The sequence below is a fragment of the Lactuca virosa genome, chromosome 9, assembly GCF_052849685.1.
Source record: "Lactuca virosa cultivar CGN04683 chromosome 9, Lactuca_virosa_CGN04683_v6, whole genome shotgun sequence".
NCBI classification, from domain to species: Eukaryota; Viridiplantae; Streptophyta; class Magnoliopsida; order Asterales; family Asteraceae; genus Lactuca; species Lactuca virosa.
In genome coordinates, this window is record NC_136434.1 from 213144669 (window position 1) to 213157300 (window position 12632).

Below are 12632 nucleotides of genomic sequence, written 5' to 3' on the forward strand. Positions count from 1 at the left end.
GAATCACAATATAATGGAATCTTTTTCATATTGATTGCATAATCACGCAATTGACTTTGAATCCATATAATTTGTGAAGTGCAAGCAGCAGCAGCTACATATTCTGCTTCAACTGTTGCAATTCATACACATGTTTGCTTTTTCGACTGCCAGCTCACCAATTTGCCATCGAGAAATTGACATCCACCACTTGTGATTTTTCTATCAAGATTACACCCACCCAAGTCTGCATCCGAATATGCTTGTACAAAGAACCTAGTTTTCGAAGGATACCACAATCCTAACGAAATTGTTCCTTTAAGATAACGAAATATATTCTTCACAGCAGTGAGATGTGGTTCTCGTGGATTTGACTGATACCTTGCACAATTATAAACAGAAAACATGATATCAGGTCTACTTGCTGTAAGATAAAGTAATGAACCAATCATGCTCCTATAAAGAGTTATGTCAACTGCAGGTTTATCTAACGAAGGTGTCAACTTTATGCCAGTTGCCATTGGAACTCGTAACTTTGTGCTATTCGTCAATCCAAACTTTTCTAGCAGATTCTTCGTATATTTTTCTTGATTAATAAAAATTCCTTCTCTGCTTTGACGAATATTCAATCCAAGAAAATTATTGATTTTTCCCATCATGCTCATTTCAAACTTACTTTTCATCAAATCTTCGAATTCTCTAGATAAAGCAGGGTCAGTTGAGCCAAAAATAATATCATCAACATAAATTTGAACAAGCATTAGATGATTCCCAACTTTCTTTCGAAATAATGTGGGATCAACAGATCCTTGTTTAAATTTGGATTGTTTCAAAAATGAAGTAAGAGTTGCATACCATGCTCGTGGTGCTTGTTTCAAACCATAAACTGCCTTATCTAAAATATAAACATGATCTGGAAATTCTTCGTTAATAAAACCTGGGGGTTGTTCCACGTAAACTGTTTCTTCAAGCTCTCCATTTAAAAATGCACACTTTACGTCCATTTGATAAACATCAAAGTCTTTGTGAGCTGCATAAGCCAGAAATATACGAACCGCCTCGAGTCTTGCGACAGGGGCAAAAGTTTCTTCATAGTCGATTCCTTCTTGTTGTGAATATCCTTTAACAACAAGTCTGGCTTTGTTTCGAACAATATTTCCATCTTTGTCGGTTTTATTTTTAAAAATCCATTTTAACCCGACAATCGAAACATTTTCAGGTTTAGGAATTAATCTCCAAACCTTGTTTTGTTCAAATTCAGACAATTCAGATTGCATTGCAACAACCCAATCTGAGTGTTCCATTGCAACCTTAATTGTTTTTGGTTCAATTTTAGAGATGAAACATTGAACATGCAAAATTCTTGATGAGTATTCAATACCTCATTCTTTGCACGAATTTGAGCTCTTGTTAAAACACCCTCTTGTGGATTCCCAATTACTTGATCCTTCGGATGATCTCTTGTCCACTTTTCTATTGGTGGATATGCTGGATCAAATTCCAAAGGTGCATCTTCGTATATACCATCATTCTCTGAACCTGCAATCGAACAAACATCATCAAAATCATTATTATTCTCAATGTTTTCTAAATGCTCCCCCTCATCATTATGCTCCCTCTCAACATCATGCTCCCCCTCAACATCATGCTCCCCCTCAACATCAGCATTCAATCTTTCATTCTCCCCCTCGAAAGAATACTCTCCCTCAACTACAGTATTCGAATCCAAGTGCTCCCCCTCCACTGGATTGTTTTGCATACTTTCGCCTTTCTCTGGAGAAGTTGATGTTGAATCATCAGTAAGCTTCGTTAGTTCAGAGAGATGATTATCATTTGCATTTATTTCAGCATCAACAGAATGATCTAAAATTCCAAAAATTAAATCATAATTAATATCTAAGGTTGGTGAGGAATCGGATTCATCTTGTATGTTTTTCAGAATAGGATGATTTTCAAACTGCGATGTAGTTTGTTTAATGTAGTAATCATCAAATGTAAGATTAAAAGTTTCTTCAACTTTTCGTGTTCTTTTATTCAACACACGATATGCGACTGAATTATGCGAATATCCCAAGAAAATCCCTTCATCTGCTTTTGCTTGAAATTTCGTAAGATTATCCTTGAGATTCATAATGAAGCACCTGCATCCGAAAAATGGAAAAATTTGACGTTAGGATTTCGATTGTTGAGAATTTCATATGGAGTAATGTTAAAACGACGATGAATGAAAGATCTGTTTTGAGTAAAACATGCGGTGGATACGGCTTCAGCCCAAAGGTATTGTGGAAGATTCGCATATGCCAGCATAGTCCTTGCTGCTTCGCATAGAGACCTATTTCTTCGTTCAACAACACCATTTTGTTGTGGTGTGTATGGAGATGAAAAATTATGCGAAATCCCTTTGTCCACCAAAAATGAATCAAGGACATTGTTCTTAAATTCAGTTCCATGATCACTCTTAATTTTTCGAACAATCTTCTTCAATGTTGTTTCCATCTTTTTGATAAAGTCAATCATGATTTGTGCAACTTTGGATTTAAGCCTGAGAAAACAAACCCACGTAAATCTGGAAAAGTCATCAACAATAACTAAAATATACCTTTTCTTGTTGAGAGTTGAAACTGTCGAAGGACCACACAAATCAATATGTAAGAGCTCCAAAGGTGCGACAATTTTCGAATCTATCGTAATTGGATGACCTTGTTTATGTTGCTTTCCAACTTCACAAGCTGCACATAAAGAATCATTGTCAAATTTAAGTACAGGTAAACCTCTTACCAGATCTTGTACCACAAGTTTATTGATGTTTCGAAAATTGAGATGAGAAAGTCTTCGATGCCATAGCCAACTTAAGTCTGATGTTGCTTTCGAAGAAGACATATAGCAGGTTTCCCTACTATCAGATTGATGTCCAAAGTGAACATGTCACCTTTCCTTTTGGATTTCAGTAACACTTCTTTAGTGTTGACATTCGAAATAACACTTCCTTCTTCATTAAAAAGAACTTGATTGCCAGTGCCCACAACAAGTTGGGAAACACTTATCAAGTTATGTTGAAGACCTTCAACATATGCAACAGGATTCACTGTGAATTGTCCGTTCGTGATCTTCCCATATCCTTTGACTTGACATTTTTTATTGTTCCCAAACTTCACAACTCCAACATTTTTTAGGCTTCGAAAATCACGTAAATTCTCCTTCTTCCTAGTCATGTGACGAGAGCAACCACTATCAATGTACCATTTATTATCATATTGCTCGTCACATAGTACCTACAATCAGTGGAAAAATTTAGGTACCCAAGGCTTTTTGGGTCCTTGGAAATTAGATTTCAATTTCGAATGTAATGAAGAACTTTTAACCCAATCACAAACTTTAGTTTTGAGACTATCAATTAAGTTCACATCTTCATTTAAAGAAACTGAAACATAAGATTTTGATGGTTTCAAATGTTCACTGACATTACTCTTCGAATTCTGAGTTTGTGAATGGACATTCTTTGCTTTTATTACTGGTTTCCAAGCTTTGACTGATATGTTCGAATCCTTAGAAGATGAACTGCCTTTTGATGAAGTATTCACATACTTCTCATATGCTTCGTGAATTTGCTCCTTTGAAAATGTATTCGACTGATACATCTTTCCTTTGCCTTCAAGCCAATGATCAATGTTCTTCCTTGAAGTCATTCCTTTTTCACGTGAGGTTTTCATAGTTTCTTTCTTCGTATGATTAGGAAAATTTGGCTTTTGAGGAACAAAATCAACTTTTGGATTTATTAAAAAAGATTGAGCATATGATGTATCAACTGTTGATTTAAAATGTTGACGTTGAAAGAATTTTTGATTTGAAATATTAGTTTCTGAAACTTTCGAAAACCTTGGTTGTTTATTCACTTCAGACCTTGAATGATTTGATTGTGATGAATGTTGAGTTTTTGTTGAAAAAGAGGAATTTTTAGCTTTGAAAACATTTTTGGGTGATTGTGATTCAGACAACTTTTGAGACTCAATACTCTGCCAAAATATTTTCTTCCTAGCTTGTCTTTTTGAAATGTTGTTTTCCTTTGAAAATTTGTCAATTTGATCTTTGAATTCCTTGGAGTTTAGTTTGACAACTTTTTCATTTTCCTTTACAACTTGTTTTGAATTCTCTTTTTCAATTTTTGATTTTTCAACCCATTTTCTTTGTGGTTTTTGACGTTGAAACACATATGAATTCTTTGTTAAGTTGTTTTCAACTGTGCTTTGATTTGCGAAAAAACCTTCATCAGTTGTTTTTGAATTATCCTCCTCAACTAACTTCTTTAATTCTGGTTTGATATTCTCAACATTTCCAGTAGTTACGAAAACTTGATTTGGAAAAATGACATCATCTGTACACTTGAAATTTGGATAAACCACAGTATTCGTTTCAAGGTAATGTTCACCTTTTTCAGTCATTACTTTTTCGAACTTTTGTGTATCACCATACACTTGATCAACCACTATTCGTGGAGTTTCTTCTTCCTTTGAAGATTTCTTTTCCTTCAAAATTTTCTCTTCATCTTCATCATCGCTATCATCAGTTTGACTGTCTTTGAGATCCACGAAGTTCATATCACAAACTTTTGAAGTTGAAGATATATCAGTTTCTTTCTCAACCATCAAATGCTTAACTTTTTCTTTCCCTTTAAATGTTGATGCAACATTAACAACAGACAACTGGGAACAATCAACATCCTCAAGTTCACTAATTTCACTAATATTGTCAGAATTATCTTCAATATCAACAAAATTAGATTGAGAATCAGATGTTGAATTCTCAGTCTTTTTTAAAATTTGAATTTGTTCAGATTTAGTCAAAGTATCATTCACTATGTTAACTAATTCATTCGCATCAAGACATTCATCAATTTTGACAATTCCATATTTATATCTATCATCAGGAATTTTGTCAAAATCAGCTATTATTTTCTCACAATCATACGAAATATTATCTACCTTAGCTCTTTCGTATGCTAGAAAAGGTAGTAATTTTCTATGTTGCTCTTTACTTATTTCACATGAATGATGTAAATCAGTTAATTTTCCATAAAGTCTTTTAGCAGAATTACAATAAATGTTTCTTTGTGCTAGCAAAAGTTTGACTTCACTTGACAAAGTATCCCTATCACACATAATATTTGTTATTTGTAATTCCAAACAATCAATTTTACTTATTTTCATGTCTAATCGCTTTTTGGTCTCTAACAAATCCATTGACAACTTGTTGGCCTCATTGCTAGCAGACACAACAATTGAATCAAAATAAGTAACCGTCTCATCAAAGGATATTAGTTCAGAATCATAAGCATGTGTAGGAATATTAAAAGATTCGAGAATTTTACGTACCTTTGTTGTCATTGGAGACTTGTCTGCTGTCTTGGATACGAAGCATCGTCCTTTCACTTCGAATTCCTCGTCATCTGAGTCCTCCTCCATTTTCGCATACATTGCTCCATGTGTTGGATTCCTCATTTCTTCATCGTCTGATCCGAATGACCAGATTTGATACGTTCCATCTTCATCTTCATGTTCACCTTTTGCAACCAATGACATGTTTTTGGCTTTCGCACGAACCTCCTCAAGCCTTTCTGCATAATACGCCTCATCTTTAACTTTATTCTTCCTCTCATCCTTCTTACGAAGCATACAATCATTCGCAAGATGATTAGCTCCGTTGCAATAATGACAATCTATACCAGCATCACCTTTCAGCTTTTTCTCGATCTTTCCTTCAAACATTTTCGATTCTTTCTTCTCAATTTTCTTTTTCTCCTCATCAGCAGTTTTACTCACAGCACTTCCTTTTACCTCAGCAAGCTTAGTCTTCGGATTGAACGACTTTTTAAAAAACTTCTTAACACGATTATTCGAGTAAAAAGCTATTGCCTCATCATCCGAATTCATGATGAATCCTTCTTCTTCCTCAGAATCACCATTTTCTGCTTCTTTCTCAAATATCTTTGACACAAGTGCCAATGGACCTCCCAAATTTAGCTTCGTCTCTTCAGCAATTTCATTTACCTCAGTTTCGTGTGTCTTCAACTGATTGTACAAATCATTGAGAGTTGATGTATCAAAACTTTGCTGATTCTTCACCATCATACTTACGCTTCTCCATTCTTTTCGAAGACCCATCACAAAGATGAGATTGAATTCCATTGAAGTTCTGGTAATTCCATAGCGATTACAACGATAGATTAACTCGTTCAGTCGATCATAGTAGACTTCAATTGTTTCACCTTCTTTTTATCTGAAATCTTTCAGCTCAACCAAACACTGTTTGACTGAATTGATTTTTGTCTTCTCACTTCCTTGAAACTTATCTTTCAGATTGTTCCAGGTCTCCTTTGCAGTTGTACAACTCCTTATATAATTGTACACAACTGGAGGTAAAGATCCTCACAATTCTCTCATACACCTCTTCTCCAGTTTCTTCAGACGATCAGTTTGATGATCAACTTCAGAACTTGTAGAAGATGATCCAATTGGTTGAACATTCACTGGAACATTGACATTTCCAGTGATACATGACCATAATTCTTCATCAAGACCATTCAGATAATCCTGCATACGATCAGCCCACTGATCATAATATTCAGGGATTAGCATTGGAATTTTGGTTGATGATCCTAACAGATGAGAAAACGAGGTCATCGAATTGAGATTGAAACTCGCCATTGTTGTACGGAAGCTGAATTTGAAATTTTTTAAGAAGATTTGGAAATTTGAAAACAAACTAGTTGATTCAAATCGGAATTGCAAGAAAAACACTCGATTCAACAATTCAAATGCAGAATCAAATCACAAACTAAAATCTAGACAAATGTTTCACGATCAAAAAGTGCGGAAACTTTTGAACCAAAAATTTGATTCAAAAACTTTTTGAATGGATGAAAATCAGATCACAGATGAGATTCCTGCTTTGATACCAATTGATGAATTAAAGAATCAAGTATAAAACGAATCAGAGTATGAAATCAATTAAGAATGCGAGATTGAACACCAGATGTAAATATGATCTTGTTTCAGCTCTATTACGCTTTCGAATGTTTACAGAGTACAAAGACAGGTCTGTAAAAACTCTTATCTAACTCTAGTAAATATCCCTATTTATAGGGAACTGAAAGCGTACAAAAAATATACTAAGGCATAGACACTTAGGCTTCGAATAAAAGCGCCTCAGTAAAATAGATTACAAAACATTCGAAGAGTTCAAAATACATTTCGACTAATTACAACAATTCGACCCTTACACCTTAATGGGAAACTGGCTGAAGATGTTTACATGTATTAGCCAGAGGATTTTGTAGACGCGAAGTACACAAATAGAGTATGCAAGCTTGAGAAATCCATCTATGGATTAAAGCAAGCGTCTCGCAGATGAAATCTTTGTTTCGATGAGAAAGTCAAAGAGTTTGGATTTTCGAGAAGCGAGGATGAGTCATGTGTGTATGTCAAGGCTAGTGGGATTATAGTTAGCTTTTTAGTTTTGTATGTTGATAACATACTACTCATAGGAAACGACATCCCAACTTTGCAGTAGGTTAAGACCTGGCTTGGGAAGTGTTTTGCGATGAAATATCTACGTGAAGCTGCTTATATTCTGGGAATAAGGATTTTGAGAAATAGAAGTAGGAGACTAATAGGACTTAGTCAAAGTACTTACTTGGACAAGGTGCTGAAACGTTTTAGCATGGAGAATTCCAAGAAAGGGGGACTGCCAATCCAAAGCAATACCAAGCTGAGTAAGACTTAGAGTCCGAGTACCGATGCCGAGATAGCGGAAATGAGTCGAGTACAATATGCTTCCGCCGTTGGCTCGATCATGTACGCTATGACATGTACTCGCCCTAATGTGGCTTTCGCGTTGAGCATGGTTAGCCGATATCAAGGGAACCTGGGTAGAGCTCATTGGACAGCAGTTAAGAATATTCTTAAGTACCTGCGAAGGACTAAGGACTGGGTCCTTACACTTGGTGGGAGTGATGACTTGAGAGTGACAGGGTATAGTGACGCTAGCTTTTAGACCGACAGAGATAACTTCCGCTCTCAGTCGGGCTGGGTATTTACCCTGAATGGAGGAGCAGTTACTTGGAAAAGTACCAAGCAGGAGACCGAGGTTGATTCAACGTGCGAATTAGAGTACATAGCAGCGAGCGAAGCGTCGAAGGAGGCAATATGGTTGAAGAACTTCATTGGAGACCTTGGAGTTGTACCAGCCATAAAGAAGCCCATGGAGATTTTCTGTGATAACGAAGGAGCGGTTGCCTTAACCAAGGAACCAAGGGATCATGGTAGATCTAGAAACATCGACAGAAAATACCACTTCATCAGACATCGGGTAGAAGAGGGACTCCTCGTAGTCAAGAGGGTATCGTCAGAGGAGAAACCAGCAGATCCTCTCACAAAAGGTCTGAGCGGGGTCTGAAGGACGATATTAGTTTTAGTGATTAGATATATGTTTAGAAACTTGTAATAGATAGATGTAATTGACATTTGATGATTAAGTAATGGAGATTTATTTATGAGTAAAGTTTACTATCTTGTGTCGATTGTTTACTATTGTTTCACTTTTACATGTTTTACTTTCAAAATAATTAGATTGTTCAAATTATCCACAGTCGATCATACTTTGGGAGTAAGTTATGAGGATAAACTATCATGAATTGATTTGTAGAGTGTCTAAGTGCTTAGACATAGCAAAGGTTTGCTGCAACATTCATGAGTACTTCTGAAATAAGATTTGAGTATTGGATTAAACCCACGCTCATGTGAATAACTTCATGGAATTTATCATGAGTGATTGTGAGACAATAATATTGTATGATATTTAAACCGAGATATACGAGTTGTTGTTTACAAATTGGTTATGCATTGATAATGCGTAAATGCATCAGTAACTTGACGTTATAAAACGTGTAGTTGTGTATGATTTAACGAGTAAATAGTACAAGCAATAACGTCAATGTTTATCTGTTCCCTTTATCCTAAGAGGGTAAAAGTGATATCTTGGGCCCCTTGATGATTTTGTGTTGACTTATGTACCGGGCCCTGTCAGGACTGAATTGATGTGTTCAATTAAGTTCTATGTCAATCAAATCAGAAGTCGAGAAACAAACTGTTGGACATTGATAATGATTATGTTCCATGTCTTTGTCCACATGATATCTTGCAGAACGGAGGATTATATGATCCCTTATCTAAAGGACGCGTCATTGACTAGGTCAGAGTTCGACAACGACTTTTGAGAGCTACGATTGCTAATCGGATTTTGAATTGATACTTGCAGTTATAGTTATTAGACTTATCCAAGTGGGAGACTGTTGGATTAGATGTCTAAGCCCATAACTATAATTGGTATGTACTTGATTTGATAGTAGCATGGTCCTTTTGGGTTGCCTTCACCATAACAACTGGACAAAATGAATTTTGGAGAAAGAGATTATTTAAATGTTTTATTAATATATTATAGGAATAATATATTAATTGAGAAATCATATTATTTAATTAGTATTGATCAGAAATTAATTTGGAATTAATTTAGTGATCAAAAGAGACTGATTAAAAGTACAGGGACTGATATTGCAAATCACTGATAGTTGCAATATTGGGCTGCTGGACTCCTTTGTAAAGGGTTGGACGAAATCTATAGGAGGCCTTGTAGAAATTGTCCAAGGCCTTCTAGAAAGGAGGTTCATAGACTGATTGGAGCCTAAGTCAAGAATTAGGGTTTACACCTAGAAACCCTAACAACCACAAGTATTTAAAGGCCCCCTCACCTCTCAATTTAGGCCACTGCTTCCAAGGGAAACCTTAGCCGAAATTCTGCTTTCCTTCTCCTCATTCTTTTCTTGTGGTGTTTGTGACTCCATTAGAGGTGCAACGCTTGAGGCACTAAGCTCTTGAAGGTCAAGATCAAGGAAAGGATTGCTTGTTATTACTAGTTAACAAGAAAGGTATTCTTCTAACCCTATTTTATTTATTGAATCTGAAAATTGTATGCTAGTTTAGGGTTCTTGATTTGGAAAATTTATTTGCATGTATAACTTGAGAAAAACCTAGATCCAAAGCAATTAGGGTTGCATGTGCACCATAAGAATCTTGTAATGCTCAAAACCCATCAAGTTTACCATATAATAAGGCCATACAAACCGAACCCAACAGTGATGATGCTCACTATAATGGGCCAACAGTCCAAGATCATGAAGATGGAAATCAAGACAACCCATCATAAAAAATCAGACCAGGTATTGAAACAAGCCCAACCAACGAGATAAGCCCAAACAGGGAAATAAATCAAGTCAGCGGAAGTAATGATTTTGGTCACTCACATGAAGAATTCGAAAGCAGGACCAGAAGTAATCGAGCAAAGTCACAACCACAGAGATTCAAGGATTATTTTGTAAAACTTCCCCCATCGCTTAGTCATGGACAACCCGTCTCCGATCAAGAAACCTCAACGGTACATCCTATCTCTAATTTTGTTTCTTATAAAAAGTTTTTCAATGAATCATAAATCTTATCTTATGGCCATTTCTTCCAAAAATGAGCCAACCACATTCTCTCAAGCTTCTTAGGATGAGCGATGGTGTGAAGCTATAAAGAAGGAGATCAAAGCACTATAAGAAAACGGAACCTGGAAGTTGACGACATTGCTTGAAGGGAAACGAGCCATTGAGTCGAAATAGGTTTATAAAATTAAATATAAACCAAATGGAGAGGTGGAACGATACAAAGCACATTAAGTTGTGAAAGGGTTTACCCAAATGGAAGGGATATATTATCATGATACGTTTGGCCCCGTCGCAAAGCTAGTTAAAGTGCGCACCCTTTTGGTAGTTTGAGCTAAAAAGAATTGGTTTGTTCATCAACTTGATGTGAACAATGCATTCCTGCATGGAGACTTAGAAATGGAAGTTTATATGAAGATTCCATAGGGATTCTCTAAGGAAACCGATACTCGTGTATGTTGCCTTTAAAAGTCCCTTTATGGACTAAAACAAGCCTCGCGAAATTGGTATCACAAACTTGCAAAGTTTCTTTTAGATATGGACTTTAGACAGTCAAAGCCTGACCATTAATTATTTTTATGGGATAAGGATGGTGTTTATGTTGCCATACTGGTTTATGTAGATAACGCTATAGTGGTGGGAAACAATCTTGAAGAATTCAACAAATCATGAGACGGCTTGATGAATCATTCAGTATAAAAGACTTCGGACAACTAAAATACTTCCTTGGTATAGAGGTTGCAAAACTCAAGAAGGACTAGTCTTGAGTCAAAGAAAATATGTATTGGATATCCTCAAAGATAGTGGGATGTTGGGTTGTAAACCTAGTTTATTTCCCATTGAGCAAAACCTGAAACTGGATCGAGGATAAAAAGAAAAAAAGGTTGATGCTAATCAATATCGCAGACTTATTGGAAGATTATTATACCTCAAAGCTACAAGACCTGATGTAACTTATGTAGTTAACGCATTGAGTCAATTCGTTGTTGACCAAAGACAAAATCATATGGATGCGTTAAATCGGGTGTTACGGTCTTGATTGTTTTTTGTGATTCTGATTGGCTTGGGTGTCCGTACACTAGACGATCAAGAACGGGATATCTAATTATGATTGGAGGTGCTCCCATTTCATGGAAAACTAAGAAGTAGTCGGTCGTTTCACGTTCTTCCGTTAAGGCAGAATACCGTGCGATGACATCTGCAGTTAGTGAGATTCTATGGGTTAGATGGCTACTCAAGGATTTACAAATTTATATTAATGATCCTACCACTCTATACTGTGACAATCAAGCAACACGACACATTACAAAAAATCATGTTTTCCACGAACGAACAAAACACATTGAAATGGATTGTTTTTTGTTCGTGAAAGAGTTGTTTCTAAAGAAGTTTTACCGATGCATATTGGCAGCAAAATGCAAGTTGCTGATTTGTTAACCAAAGGTCTCGGCACAAGTCAGTTTCAGTTCTTACTTGACAAGATGAACATTATCAATTTACATACTCCATCTTGAGGGGAAGTATTGGATAATGTTTGATAGTTTTGATCCTGTTTTTTATTCTATGTTTATCCCTTGTGTTTAGACTAGTTTGTTACCGTTTTGCTGTAACTATTTATTGGTCTTTAGACTTTTATTGAATAAGAAATCAATACCATCAATTTCTAGAAAAGCATACTACTGAATTCCAACAATAGACCGTGACCCACCCACCATCACCTGCAAAAAGCACAAACGATAGAGATACATAAATTGTATAAGGTGACATGCGTTGTCCCATCCTCTAACTTTATATATACCCCATCGATACGAGGTATCTACAAGTAACACAACAATATCTCATTATCTCTAAAGCTCCCGTACACTCTCTTGTATACACTCATAACTCGAGCGTCAAAGTGTAATAGTACACCCACAAATTAAATTTGACCAATGTTTCAATTTGTGATCAACATGTCGTGGAGCATCTCTCACAAGCAAGAAGATCCCAACTCTCAATCCATCCTTCCTTAGACCTTCCCTCTAGGACTTGTTGTTGGGACATAAGTGTAATTAGGAGTAGTTAGAGTTCAGTGTGGGACATAGGTAAAATTAGGAGTAACTCAGTTGTATAAGATGTT